At 42.0% G+C, this 14,036-nt stretch overlaps 1 protein-coding gene across 6 annotated transcripts in view; it reads right to left on the bottom strand.

The window, feature by feature from the left end:
- ADARB1 (adenosine deaminase RNA specific B1) overlaps window positions 1-14,036 on the bottom strand; it is a 91,958-nt gene that overhangs the window by 58,586 nt on the left and 19,336 nt on the right. For 5 of the 6 annotated variants that reach the window (XM_052791228.1, XM_052791224.1, XM_052791229.1 and 2 more), the window contains exon 2: window positions 8,430-8,466. The gene's annotated coding sequence lies outside the window, so the exon portion shown is untranslated. Of the gene's footprint in view, window positions 1-6,911; window positions 6,944-8,429; window positions 8,467-14,036 lie in introns of all 6 variants that reach the window. The other variant, XM_052791227.1, reaches the window with a different exon arrangement.

Genomic DNA, 14,036 nt, shown 5'->3' with positions numbered 1-14,036 from the left:
GTTACTCCTGCAGCACCACTGCGTGCTCAAGGACAAAAGACTTGGACAATTCCTGTTTGAATTACTACAGCCATGACCAGTGAGCTACCTGAACCGAGCCAGAGGCAAGAAATGCTGCACAGCTGCCTCACGCTGCCATGGCAGGGATAAACCCTCCTGAGGAGCAGGGTTATCAGTCTGGGCTCAGCACCATGTCCCCACAGCTGAACGTCCTGTTCCTCCTGCCTAAAGTAGAGGAAAAGCAAGCTCCTGTCTGCTAAAAGCATAGGTAAACAGGAACTCCAGTTGCATAAATATTTGTATAAATCAATGTAGACCGTTGGTGGCATTACTGAAGTTTATAAGAGACAGAATTTAGACGGTTGGGTTTTTTTTTTTAATTTAAATAAGTGTGCTAAACAGATTTTGGAAGCGTCAGTTAAGATAAACAGCCAGGAAGGACAGTTGACAGAACAGCTGTAAGGCACAGAAGAGATGCAATGCTAGAGTAATAAATAATGCAGCCAAATGACACTAACCTGTCTGTCCACATTTTCTAATGAAGCGCTTGCATCCTTCTAAGGTTTAACCATATGCGTTTAAGAGTTAGTCTAAATACATTCTTGGTGTATAATGAATAACCACATTTTTTCCCAATCCTTTCCGTATAAAAAAATACACTTGAGAAAAGTTAGCAGTGCTCAGCACTTTCCTCCAGCACCCAGGACTGCAATAGTGGATTACCCCTGTGTTGCTCTCCTCGCTGACCTGCTCTTTTGCAGAAGTCACCTAGCACAGACCCCAGGCTAGTAAGCCCATGCTTGCCCATGCTTTGGTTCCCTACATGTTTTGCTGCAGGCACCAAAAGTCACCTTGCATGGAGCAGAAGGGGTTCAGGAGAGCATATGGGGTGGGATTCTGCCACCTACATAATCCCATCACTACATTTCAACTCAACAACGCACATTCCCACTGCATACAAAGCCGTGTGCATGCCATCTTCCCAGGCAGAGAAGAGCTAGAAAAAGAACTACTAACATATATATAATATTTTACTATACTAACAGATACAGATTCTTGGTTCATGGACTCCACAAGCATCCATAGACTCCTCCCTTTACTTGGCAAACAACGGCTCAACTGATCTAGACTGATCCTACTTGACCTTACTCTAAAACTGTCCTACCAAGGCTAGGATCTGACTTTGATGCCTAAAGCAAGGAATAAAGTACACTTTAAGTCCTTCTTAGAGCACCTTGGGTAGGAAGCTATGCTGGGAAGCTGTGTATTTTTCATTACGACTCCCCTATCCCAAGCACATCACTAGAGCAAGAAGACTGTGCGTTTTATAGAAGTAACACATCGCTGATTTCCATTACAACTAACTTCTAACAACCACCCCCGTAAAGTCAAAAACACTTTGAAGAGAATGAATTAGATATACTCATTAATGAAGTCCAAATAACATCTACTTTTCCTGGCGAATAAAATTCAAACAGTACTTATAATGTGTAGGGGACAGTACTTAGCTGGGGCAGAGAGAATGAACTTCTCAGCACTTTTTATACACATATTAATTAGGAGAATAATCTTCCAAACTTGCTCCCATTATAGTCCATGGATTATTTTTTTCCCCCCACTTGGCTTCCAGAGCTACAGGACTAGGTAATAAAAAAAAAAAAGATTTTTAAAAGCCCTTCCAAATACAACAGGACCCACATATGCTTCCAGAAATTGGGGGTAGATTTTTTTCAGAAAAAGGACTCTGAACACAGGCTGCTCACTACAGAAAAGAGCTTCCTCTCTTGCCAAGGCATGTTTGATTACTTCTGAAATCATTAATAGTTCAGTTATCATTGCACTATGAAGAAGTAACAGCATTTTTGACATCTTTGACCTTCCAAACTTTTATTCAAGCAGCTTTCATAATGCAGCGAAACTGCAATAATAAACTCATTCGCTGCCTATAAATAATCCATTTAGCAACAGACGTCCAGAAACCTCTTGGGTCCTACAGGCGCAAAGTCTCCGCACTGCTTCAGCATTGAGATTGGGTAATCGTTGGTGGCATCTCAGCAAGGACAGCTTCCAAAAGGACTCCACTGAAGCCATGCATTTGCCTCGGACAGCAGGTGTGAATAAACTCTCAAGTTTTGTTCCTAAAAACCTGTTTGGGGATAAGTGCCACAACTACAGTAACACTCTCCCAGAGCACTGGAAAAATTTATATTTTGGAAAAAAAAAAAAATAAAGGAAAAAGTTTAATTGCTGCTCAGAGATTTACAGAGCTTTCAAAAATAACAATAAAGAATAATTGACATAAATATTACTTAACTGATTCAGGTCAGTGCATATACAGCATGTTGTATGTGGAATAGGACTGTGGAGAAAGCCTGCTCCTTGGCTACATGAACCGCCTTCTCTCAGGTATACTGCTAAAATAAATTCAGGTTTCAACTGTACTATGCTGGTGTAGTAGAGGGGATTTTTGCTCTTAACATGGAGCAACAAACCAAAGTCCAGCTGTTAGCTAAATACACTCACCGAAGCCAAATGATTCTGCATAGCAGCACACCCTGCAATATTTAGACTGCAAGCAGTACTGCAAAAAATTTTCCTTTTCTAAATGCATTACATGCCAAACAGGAAAGCAACATCTAAATGTATGCTAATTTAAGTGGAGTCATGAGAAAGTACAGTATATTTACACGTCTAACCCTCTCCTGGTTTTGAAGTCTCTATTTCCCACAGAGTATTTCCAAAGATAGGAAGAACACCAGAAATACTTCAAAATGTAGTAGCCTAAACAACAGTATTCACTTTTATTTCCCCAAGAGACTACTGGAAAGATTTTTAACTAAATGTTGGCTTTATCAAGTACATACTGCACAAGAGCAAAGAGAGATACAACTTGTGTTTCTTTTGTTTGAATATTCTGTATATTCACTACACAAAAAAAAAGTTGTGGAGGACCCTTTTAACAGCTATCTTGGTTTATCCTCATCGAGGAAAAACTAGATATATCCCGAAAGGAAAATTTAGCGGCTACCCAATGTTTTATGTTAACAGAGAATGGCATATATGCAAAAAAGCATAACCTGACAGGTGAAACAAAACTCTTATTAGAAGCAAGTAAAAGTCAGAAAGTTGCAGCTTTAGAGAAGTTTCATACTTATTAAAAACTACTCTCCTTCTGAACTTTGAAAGCTAAGTAAAATAAAATGTTGGGAGATATTTTGAACAGGATCCTTCAACATTTCTTTTACTCTATAAATCCAAACTGAAAACACTGAAGTTGCACTTAGCAATGATGGTTCAAACTTCACCTGAAAACTTCCACGTTTACGACCCCCCCCCCCCCAGTGCTTTGTTTCAACCCTACAGCAATTAAAACACTACCTTTCCGTTCGGATCGTTTCTTCCTCCTCCGTTTACAGTGCCGGCAGACCGCGCTGAAGAGGGTCCCCATGCTGAGAGCCGTGGCTATAAGAGATGCCATGCACACACCTACAGTCCACCACCACCAGCCCCCTCCCAACGAGGCAGCAATGTATTCCCAAAAGGAGGGTTACCCCGCCTTGCTTTGCGCTCTCTTCACCTAGCCGAGGCCTGTTCCTCAAACTGCAGGATGCATCGATGCACAGTCCGATGAACAAAGATGAACGAACGCTGCAGCTCATCCCTACCCTCCGCAAGAGGCACATGTGACAATTAACCCTTTGGTAAGTGAAAGGGGCAAAGAAGGACAGTTTGCCTAGAAGGACGTTATTGAAGACATCCTCACTACTGGGTGTGGAAAAGCAAATTTATTTTTATTTTGTTATTAAAAAAAGAGGGCAACTCTGGTGTGGTTTCAGCCTTATACATATCTCAGAAACAAGGAGAGACATAAGCAAGGAAATGTTTATACATCCTAGTGCATGAAACCAAGATGCCTTCAGCATCTTGTATAATTGTTTCTCATGTTCTTAGCTATGTATTTCATACATTGCCTAGAAAAGCACAAAATATATTTGTGAAAAGCAGGAATACAAAAATATGCAAATCTCAAAGAGCAATGTTTTAGTCACACATTTTCCATACGAGGGTTTGTATGCCACGTCTGACCGAGAGACTTCCCAATGTCAACATTAACAGTAACATTTTCCAGCCTTTTCATAAACAAAAAAGCAACATGTGACATTGTGGGATAATGTGATATTACCCTGTTCCCCCAATATGAGCAAGCAACCAAGCACATGTTCATCCTGTGGATCCTATGGATCAGCAGCACAGACTGGGGGTTGCAGCTGTCCTTTAATCTTGCCTGCAGATTAAACCTTGCAGGACAAAAAAAAACCATCTTCCAGCAGGTGACGTTTGGAGGTGCAAGCTCCACAGGTTTCCTCAGTGTGTTACTAGAGTGAGGAGACTTCTCTGACAAGTCACCTCCGCCTGCTCTCAGACCTTCATTTCTCAGTATACCAGGCCTTGGCTCTTTGGAAGACAGCACACAATCAAATCTGGATAAACTCTAGTAGATGATTTACATGGACCATCATATTTTGACATCTAGCCAGGTCAGCATTTTTTGAAAAACATTGCCACTGGCATCTTAAATTAGCAGTACTTCACTAGCAATAACCAACACACTCAAGCACACCACTGGGATTGGGTTGACCTGCTAACAAGGAGCCCTACCTCTCCACCTCCTGTTCCCTCTGCTGGCACTTGTTCTCCAGATCCCAGGTACCAGCTTTTTCATCTCCAGTCTGTGATGGAAAGCTTCTGAGACTGAGTTAATTTGTAGACTGAAATTATTTCTGCAGGAAGCCTATGTGCTAAGGGCTGCAAACTTCCCCACTTCAGAGGAGCTGAAGTTCTACTTCAGCATCTATGTTAATGGACACTAATTCACAGAGGATGAAGAAATATCAACAGGACCATTTGTGCTCAGTTTACACAATTTAAAAAGAAGACCCTGCCATGGTGGAACAAGCCATCAATGCCATGGTCATGCTACCACATGTTCACCACCCATCCAAGCCCAGAAGGAAATGCCATCATCATCTAAGACCAACTCCCCAAACCAGTCTTCCCTGGAGCAATAAGGTGTGATCTTCCTTTGTAGCAGACATAAGGGTCAGGCATTTTCTTATGCTTCCAGCATCTCTCCTTCCTTTGCTAAATACTGCCAGCTTGGGCTCACAGGCCAGAGGATGCTGGATTAACATGCTCTGGATTAACACAGCAACATCATTTCTCCCTTCATGGAAACCAAAAATAGCTTAATTTAAAAGTGACAATGGTCTGACATCAGGCCCTGCAATGCTACATCCCAACAGGTCTATGCGATCACAGCAAGATTAAGAAGGACATCAAGGAAACCCCAGGGAAGCCCACAGCTCCAGTGTCCACAGCATGGGCACTGGCTGCACATTGTCAGAGCGCTTTCCCATCTGACCAGACTTAATTCATGATTGAAGTTAGCCGTTCTGTGCCTCACTAATTAACAGTTTCAGGCCAAGTTTGACATTTCAATCCACATTAAGCTGTGCATGACGGGGAAAGGACAAGGAGGGTGAGGTATCTACATCTACACAGCCTTGAAGGAAAAGCACCACTGATAGACAGAGAAAAAGGGAAAAAACACTCCTTAGGGCAATGGGAATTCATCTTCCTCCTTTGAGCAAACAGCACGCTTTGTTAAAAGCAAAAAAGCAGCCTGTGAAACTGCTGAGCTCTTTACCATAATTCTTGCAGTCGTTGAAACTTTCACCACCTTGCTCTCACCGCAGGTGAGAAAGAGGTACATAACGATGTGTATTTCTCCTTCCCTTTCAGGGCAGAGTTGCTGCATCAGGTATTGAAAGTTCAAAAGTGATTTTGCCTTCAACAATTAACTTATCTGCTCTAACCTGCCAGAGATTTCATTTGCAGGACTTGTTGTAAGACTCCTCTGGGTCACCCCTGTAGCTCTACTCTCCAAAGCAGCTTCTACTCTGCTAACCATGGCTGCCCAAGGCAAACTGACTCTGGGGTATGAGAATCAGGAAGAGGATCTAAGATAATTTTAGCTTGAAGGATGACAGCTTTCAACAGAGAAAAAGATGTCTATAATCTGACTACTGACTAAGGAACGTACACAATGCACTTGGGAGAGAAACTTAGTGACCCCATGCATTCACTTGCAGTTGGCACATTAACAACAGTTTTAGGAAATCAAAAATACACTATCTGTAATATGTATGAGATTAAATATTCAATATCCGTAAACATACTGCAAAGTCTGCATGATTAGAATAAAGCAGGTTAAAAGCTGAGTGCTAGGAGGCAAATGCAACCCACCAGAACAACACCGTGGCATTCAGTTCTAACATGTTCGTTGAAAGCAGTAAATCCCATAACATCTTGTATTTCACAGATTCAACACCCACTGAGGCATCAAGGAGACACTGGACTGCCTTCTCTCCAAAGAAAAAGCAATTCCCAGAGGGAATCTGGTTACATACCTACACATCTTGAATACTTCCATCTCACCCGCATCACTGAATTAGGAACACAGAGACACAAAACAACTGAGGTGTCCTCCATCAAAAGCCCAGAGTTAAACTAATCCAAGCGAGACCAGGAGCTACACAGCAAGACTGATGGAAAAATTCAGTAGCTTCTCAATTCTCCCCTCTACCACCTAGATCACCAGAGCAAAGCCAGCCTAAGTTTCTGTGGATTTCTGGCTTGTGATAGACGGGGTTTTGTGGCTAAGTATTTGTGAGTTCAACCTGGAGACCCCGTAGCTGTGGCATCTATAGTCCTTTCCCCTCCCTAGCACCAGGAGGCTCGAGGCTATGGTGCAGCCCTTCTGCCAGACACAGCACTTATCAAGCATCTCCTTCACCCGTCACTCTTCGCAAAACTCATAGGAATAATCTATCGTATCTTTAGGTACCCACCAGACTCACTTCAAATCAGGTAAGTTGGAAAGCTGCCAGGGAAGGAGAAAGAGGACAAAAAGAGTTCAATCACAGAACACAAAAGAAACTCACTACTACTTTTTTTTTATATATATAAATTACATTAAAATCTCTATGCACCAAAAACATCCTTGCAAATCTCATTTACTTATAGATTTGGCCACTATTATCAGCTTACTTTATACACTCTTTGAAGAAATAGACACACACCGTATTTTGTAAGCACTTTTAGTGATTTTTTTTCTCCCACATGCAATTCATGTATTTTTCAAGCACAAGGATGACATTACAGGCCAACAGCAGTTTTCCTGCAAGTTTTGTGTACTGCAGCAAGAATGAATATAAATTAGCAGCAGCCACCAGAATTTGTATCAGCTAATTACAGCCTAAGCATTTGCTCGGCACAGCAAATCTCAAAACACAAAGCTGCTGGCTGCACACCAGGAACCCCAAGAGCTCTGACACCATATGCCTCAGCTTGCAGTTCAACTCCTCAGGTGATTAAATCCACTCCAACAGCACCATCTACTGTTACGCTACATCAATAATTGATTTTACATCTATTGCTCCCTTGACCAAGGAAGTCTAGAGCCCAGCTCCAAATTAGAAATAACTTATGATGTTTGCAGATTCATTCTACAGTAAACTATTTTGGAACATATATTTATTATGAAGTTTTGTATTCTTTGTCTGTATCCTTCTTACTGGCTTACTTTGAGGACTAAACACCTAATTTTTAACATACGTTATTTCTGAAGGACTCCTCAAATACCCATGACTGTCAGAAATGTATTTAAGATGTGCTTCCAAGGAAAAAGTGATAACCATTCAGAGAAGAAAACTGAGCAGGCTATATCTCCCATTAAGTAACATCAGCATTTTCATAATCATTTAAAAGATAATAGATGCAGCTACCCAGTGGTGCTAAGGAAAATAATAGCTAATTGGAAGAAAAATCTAAAATAGTTTTAAAGGAGGTTAAAAAAGCCTCAAAGATCTTGATATTATTTTATAAAAAGAAAAAAAAAGAAAAAAAGAGAGTCATGCAGGTAGGGTGATGTTTGGCATTAGGACACAGACTTACAAAGCGGACATATTTCCTCCTTTCCCACGACAATCAGTTATCAAGCTCGGGTCAAACATTCAGCAAACCCTCAAGTCCTACATGCCAGCTTTGCGTATTTATTTTATTAATATGGATTGGATAAAAATTTGCAGTCAGAAGGGTAAGTAATTTTTTGTAACATGTACATCGACTTGATAAAGTTAGATAATTTCTTAACAATATTTTCTCTATTTTCAAACTGTACTGATCCAGTATCTTTGAAGGTATCTAGTGTACAAACATAAATAAAAGTTATATATAAAATAACAAAAAAAGTTTTAAATAACTCTTTAAATACATTAAGATGAATTCTCTCCTCCAAGTTATGATCTGAATGCATTAATCAGAAAACAAAGAATCTCGCTATGCATTTGCAAATATGGTGTGCTTACCTTTTTAACTATTGGAGACACATGCTGATTCTGCAACCTGCAAAAAGAGGAAGCACAGTCAGTATTTTTTCTTTTACAAATTTAAGTGCATTACAAATAGCAACTCTTCACCTTAAAAGGGACAAATTTCTGATTCTGTAAGAATAAACACTACATACTGCATATATGCAGTCGCAGAGCCAACTCCTTTGTAACCCCAGCAAAGGGACGGGGAGAAACAATTCTGCACACTCCTGGTTGGGGGAAAAAAAAAAAAAAATTAAAAAAAATCAAGACTGAAGATGCTTAGTACTTGGGGCCAGAAGAAACATCCCAGAGATACAAGGAGCTATTTAGCAGAACCCAATCTGCAATCTCTGCACCTTCTAGCAGAAAGGGTCAGCAAAAAATTTGGCCAACAGTGGCTTGAAACTAAAATCAACTTCTGTGTTATCACAGCCAACTTATGCTGCAAGCAAATCTAAAGTTGCCGTCTTGTTAGATTTTTTTTTTTATTTTATTTTTAGTGATTTATTTTAATCCATATAAACAACACCTCACACTACAACCCCCTTTTCAAACACCAGTTTCTTGACACTACTGGCATCAGTGTGCATTCTCCTGAAGTGCCTGCAAAACTGGAAAATCCCTGAACTACCAGCAGTGGGGTGGGAAAGAAATGGTAGATGTAGGGTAAGAAGGATACAGGATAACAGGAAGGACTAATGCTACAAGAAATTTTCTTTTATATCTGTGAAAACATATAAACTGCACAGCTGTTCAATCGGGAACAGATGGCTTTATTTTTACAGATAACCTCCTAGTTATAAGAAAATATTTATGTGACTTGATCAGTGTGAAGATACACTATTCTAAAATGGTTTGGCAAATCACTTCCAAAGCAACAGAATATTTCAGTCAAGCAGCTACTTTCTGCAAAAACACACACAGTCCAGCAGTTGATCAGAGTGGGGACACCACCTGTACCTGTAAAGGATTTTGATACTTGCACCTTGAAAAGACAAAAATTCTCTGCTGTTACACTGCCCACAAGAGGGTGCTGGCACCCTACAAAAACTTTCACTAAATTTAAGTTACACAGCATGCACAGCACAGCTACGGACAATACAAACTGATGAATGCATATATCATATCTTAAACTGTTTTGTTCAAGTTAGACAAGAAGGGATCTGGCACAATATTTAAAGTACATATACTAGAAGATTGCATTAATTCAATCTTGATTTTTTTTCAAAGACATTTCAATTTCCCAACACTTCATGGTGGCATTTTCCAATAATCCAGAAAAATATGCCAATAACACATTGGTCTTAGCGTGAAGTAGTAAAAATGCCTAGAAAGATCAATGCAGTGTCAGCTAAAGTCAACTTCCCACACTGCAATGGACTATACTCAAGCCCACCAAATGAGGTACAGTATTTGCAGCATGACAATTTACTATTTCCTTTAATATCTTCCCAACTCAGTAGCTCCGTATCTGCAATAAAAACTCTTCCAGACCTGTGGAATATGAGCTATAAACTACGTGTGATGTGAAATTCCAGTATTTGTGGCAACATCCACCAAAAAAAAGGTATTTTTTTAAAAATGAGGTTTTGATAATTCTCTTTCTACATGAGCATTGCTTTAAATACAGTTATAATTAATACTGAGACAACACACTGCTAGTAGTTTTTAAACTAAGTTTTCACATTAGCGTAACCTCGAGTTGTTTTAGAAATTGTATTCCTTAGATGTCATATTATCCCAGTTGGTAATTCCCCGAGTTTCAAACAAACTAAACAAACACAATTCATGAGACTTGGGACTTAAAATAAGTTTACCACTAAGCACAAAAAAATCCTTATATATTGACAACTGCAGACAGTTTTACAGAGTAGGAACCAGCCCACAGGCATGACGCATAAGGAACAGTTTTACAGTACTACTTAAAAACGTATCTATAGTGAAAATCCACACGTTTGCTTTCTAAGTCTTAGTTTTGTAGCTGGAAAAGCGCAGCAGTCCAAGCCCGTACTGAAGGAGGTGAACAGCAGCTGGCAGGGTGGGCAGGATGGGTGCTGCCAGCTTGCCCAGACAGGGCTGGGCACTGCTTCTGCAGGGTATGGCCGCGCCAGCACCACAGCACCTTTGCCCACCCCCAAGACACTACGCTCACCTGCTCAACACCAGGAAAAAAATGCTCATTTGATATTTTTTTTTCTTTAAAAAAAACCACTTATATTTTAATCTCAGTCAAACTGGGCACACCATGCCCTTTGCACTGGGTTTTCGCGGCAGGCAGAGCTGAGTGGGCAGACACTTGCTTGGGGCTCTGAGGGCATTTCATAGAATCATTTTGGTTGGAAAAGACCTTCAAGATCATCAAGTCCAACCATTAACCATGCCCCCTAAACCTTGCCCTGGAGTACCCTGTCCACTCGCTTTTTGAATACCTCCAGGGATGGTGACTCAACCGCTTCCCTGGGCAGCCCATTCCAATGTTTGACAACCCTCTCAGTAAAAAAATTTTTCCTAATATCTAACCTAAATCTCCCTTGCCTCAACTTGAGGCCATTTCCTCTTGTCCTATCTCCAGCCACCTGACAGAAGAGACCAACACCCTCCTCACTACAACCTCCTTTCAGGTAGTTGTAGAGAGCGATAAGGTCTCCCCTCAGCCTCCTCTTTTCTAGACTGAACAACCCCAGATCCCTCAGCCGCTCCTCATAAGACTTGTGCTCAAGGCCCCTCACCAACTTGGTTGCCCTTCTCTGGACACGCTCCAGCACCTCCATGTCTTTCCCGCAGTGAGGGGCCCAAAACTGAACACAGTACTCGAGGTGCGGCCTCACCAGTGCTGAGTACAGGGGAACAATCACTTCCCTGTTCCTGCTGGCCACACTGTTCCTGATACAGGCCAGGATGCGGTTGGCCTTCTTGGCCACCTGGGCACACTGCTGGCTCATATTCAGCCGGCTATCAACCAGCACCCCCAGGTCTTTCTCTGCCAGGCAGCTTTCCAGCCACTCTTCCCCAAGCCTGTAGCGCTGCATGGGGTTCTGCCCTGAGGTTTTGTGGCTCCCGCACCAGCATCAGCAGAAGAAAAGGCCCCTTCGAGCCAGCTCCACTGCTGAAGGACTGTGAGCAGTAAAGCCAGATGGAAGGAAAAAAATGAGACTTTTAACACCTTAAACCAGTAAAGATGCTAAATGGGAAAGAAAGGGAAATACCACTATGTTATAAAAACAAGGAACAAACCTCTCATCTTCTACACGCCCTGCCTGGCTCTGGATACTTCAGGGCTTGCTCAAGTCATAACGTGCTTCCCCACCACCTTTTGCAGGGAGATTGGTGTTTGCCTGCCAGAAGGGGGGCTCGTCTAGGAGCTCAGCACCTCCTCGCAGCATCTCCATATCGTTACTTCCCAAAAAATCAGTAAACCAATTCTTAGTCCCTTATGAACATCAGGAAACAGGCCCCAAAGACAGTATGCCGCCTCGTTGGCATTTGCTTCCCTCGTGAAACTACAATTGTCATTTTAATACAGGTTTTTCCTCCCGCCACAGACAGAAGTAAAATAAAGACTTCAAAAGCAAGCCTGAGAAGAGGTCTTCTTTTTCATCACATGGCTGGAATAACAACTAACAAGCAAAACAAATGGAAATCAAGTGACTTCTGAACAGCTTCATTTCTAAAAATGACTAGTGAGTTTATTTACCCAAAAGAGTTCAGAAACACTCCCAACATGATTTCTGCCAGGGCTGCAAAGGACTTGAAACCCACCTGAAGAACACGTCACACTGGACATTTAGGACTTTGTGAAAATACTAACTTTTTAAAGCTCAACTGAAAACATTTCAAGGCAATGAGAATCGAAACAGACATCTGATAACTAACTTCATTACACAGACTGCATCTCACGTGTATGAAACAGCATCTCTAGTTTCTTGGAGGAAATCTGCCGGCCCTTTGAAAACTTTCTTAGGAGAAAGGCACTCAGAAGTGCATCCAGCTAAAATTTTGAGGTCTTCATTGGTCAAACGCTCCTAAAATATTTGAGAAAAGAGAAAGATTTCAGGGCTTTCCTTAAGCAATGCAGATCTCCTTCCCTGAAGGCAACGAAGGCCTCCTTGGCTGAGCGGGTGGTGGGGGTCCTGCGATTCCAATCCTACAGCTATCACTGCCGCCTTGCCCAAACAACACCCTGCCCCATCCCAGGAGCCATCGGCCCATCCCAGGCCCATCTCCCCCAGCACAGAGGAGCAGATGCACACCGCCAGGCTGGGACCCACGTTATGGGGTCAGAGGATGGGATGCCCCATCCACGTTCCTCCACGGGGAGCCGCAGCCCCAGGTCCCAGGTGTGACACCAGTGGAGGAGTCAAGGTGAGCAGGCACCTTTGTGTTGGGCACACACAAAAATGCGCCCGTGTTCCCCTCTGGTAGCTTACAGTGATTTTCCAACATATTTTAAATTTGCAAGGTACTAGAAGCATCAATTCAGTTCTGTAAGATTTTGGGGGAAAAAGGATGGCCAATCACAGAGCAAAACACCCACCCACAAGGGACAGGAGGTCCCACCTCGAGACACAAACCTGCAAGAACCACCCAAACATAAGGCAACTATCTGGTGGCACTTACCACCAGCCGTGTGGACAGGACAAAAAACCACTACTTCCCATCTTTACATATTTACTTTCCTATTTATTTTACTTTTCTGGTGTTGAAAAACACAGGTAAGCTGCTGAGGCATCTCAACTGCACGTGTCCACACAACAAAAACCACAGGTATGTTAAATCCGGCATCCTGTGCCCTTCCAAATTTACCGCTGGCTCAGGAAATAGCACTGCTTAGAGGTGGAAAGCCAACTGCATTGCTCAGCTCGTTTTTGTTCCGTTTACGTCCCGATGCAGGCTGTGTCAAGACATTTCACAGATAGCTCAAACAAGAAACTCAAAAGATGGTGTATTTTTCATGCAGACACAGCTACAGTTTTTGCTAACTGATTTACACCCTCCCTAGGCACCAGAGGAGCTAGGTTTTTTATTAATTAAAATAAACTTGCTTCAGCCTCTCAACCCCAGATTAAGGCAAGCAGCTGGAAGAAACCCTTACTCCAGCCTGAACTATCCACCCATTCCTCTGCTGGGACACAAGCAAGTGCCAATGCACTCCAACTGCAAAGCAAACGCAGCTGATGATTGCAATTTTTTGGTTGGTTGTATTTAATTTCTAGAATTTGTCCCCCCAAGTATTCTTCTATACCATCATCTTCTCCTTCAACTCGGAATCTTTCCTGCTTCCAACCGCCACCACCAGTTTCCAAAGGGAAGGGTGCCTCCAGTTTGAGACCAGATGTGAACAGCTACCAGGGTTTTGGTCCCACTCTTCCCCATGTTCCCTGGGAGAAGAGGAAAAGGTGCCTTCATGGCAGATTTTGCTCCTGACCCCAAAAAACTATAGCATTAGCCTGCTATAGAAAACATGACACATTTTTTCACACACAAAGGGGATGAGTCTCTGCCGTAAACTATAAACTTAGTTCAACAGCACAACTACAGAACTGGGTCTTCCTCTGGAAATAAGTTTTTCCATGTAAATATGAAGAAACAATTTGACATCTA

Source organism: Harpia harpyja, chromosome 7 (genome assembly GCF_026419915.1).
Source record: "Harpia harpyja isolate bHarHar1 chromosome 7, bHarHar1 primary haplotype, whole genome shotgun sequence".
NCBI lineage: Eukaryota > Metazoa > Chordata > Aves > Accipitriformes > Accipitridae > Harpia > Harpia harpyja.
This window is presented reverse-complemented; position numbering and strand designations above follow the sequence as displayed.